Below are 847 nucleotides of genomic sequence, written 5' to 3' on the forward strand. Positions count from 1 at the left end.
GAAGAAAATCCAAAAGGAGAGTGCAAGGCCATCAACATGGCCGAATTCTGGGAGGAAGAAGAGGCAGTGAACGCCACTGAGGAAGACCTCAATGGACGTCCACTGGCCTCCAATGAGTTCCCTAATGAGGAACCATGAGAATCTGAGGCTCAAAATGAGACCATAGAGATTCCATTGGACTTACTTCTGCCTTTCATGAGCTCTGATGAGTATTCTTCCTCTGAAGAGGATGAGTATGTCACTGAAGAGCAAGTTGCTAAATACCTTGGAGCAATCATGAAGCTAAATGACAAGTTATTTAGAAATGAGTCTTGGGAGGATGAACCTCCTTTGCTCACCAAAGAACTGGATGACTTGTCTAGGCAGAAATTACCTCAAAAGAGACAAGATCCTGGGAAGTTTTTCCTACCTTGTACCATAGGCACCATGACCTTCAAGAAGGCTCTGTGTGACTTAGGGTCAAGTGTAAACCTCATGCCTCTCTCTGTAATGGAGAAGCTAGGGATCTTTGAGGTACAAGCTACAAGAATCTCATTAGAGATGGCAGACAACTCAAGAAAACAAGCTTATGGACTTGTAGAGGATGTTCTAGTAAAGGTTGAAGACCATTACATCCCTACTGATTTCATAGTCCTAGAGACTGGGAAGTGCATGGATGAATCCATCATCCTTGGCAGACCCTTCCTAGCCACAGCAAAGGCTGTGATTGATGTTGATGGAGGTGAACTGATCATTCAAAGTGAATGATGAATCCTTTGTGTTTAAGGCTCAAGGATGTCCCTCTGTCACCATGGAGAGGAAGCATGAAGAGCTTCTCTCAAATCAGAGTCAAACAGAGCCCCCACAG

This window comes from Arachis duranensis, chromosome 4 (assembly GCF_000817695.3).
Source record: "Arachis duranensis cultivar V14167 chromosome 4, aradu.V14167.gnm2.J7QH, whole genome shotgun sequence".
NCBI lineage: Eukaryota > Viridiplantae > Streptophyta > Magnoliopsida > Fabales > Fabaceae > Arachis > Arachis duranensis.